Raw genomic sequence first — 493 nt, forward strand, 5'->3', positions numbered from 1 at the left:
ATGGACACTGCTCTCTGGGCATCGGATCATCTGGATCCGTCATTACATTTATGGCTCCCTGTTTTCCTGCGCAATGCTGTGTAGAACCCTACAGGCTAAAACAATGTTGCAGATTTTTTCTGGCATATATAGTAGGGTTATTTATTAGTCCTGTAAGTTAAACGTGTTATCAACAGCATTACAGCAGCGTTGCAACAACTAGTAACGTTGGAAAAAATACAAAAACACACCGGATTTAGCTAGACCGGAAACAAAACAAAAGGCACGCTGCACACACTTGTTTGGGCTTGCAAGCCGGCCAAAGAGTAGTTACGTTACATTTCGAGTGGATGGCAAGTGCGAGAAAGTTTACTTTTTAAAAGCTGCTAAATGGTTTCATTGACAAGACAAGTAATCTCTGTGATTTTTCGTCGGAAATATGGGTAAGCACACAACTGATGCCAATTCTCCGCCCCCTCGTTAAAGTATTTTTTCACCCTTTTATTGATGGACA

The sequence above is a fragment of the Etheostoma spectabile genome, chromosome 13 (genome assembly GCF_008692095.1).
Source record: "Etheostoma spectabile isolate EspeVRDwgs_2016 chromosome 13, UIUC_Espe_1.0, whole genome shotgun sequence".
Taxonomy (NCBI): Eukaryota; Metazoa; Chordata; class Actinopteri; order Perciformes; family Percidae; genus Etheostoma; species Etheostoma spectabile.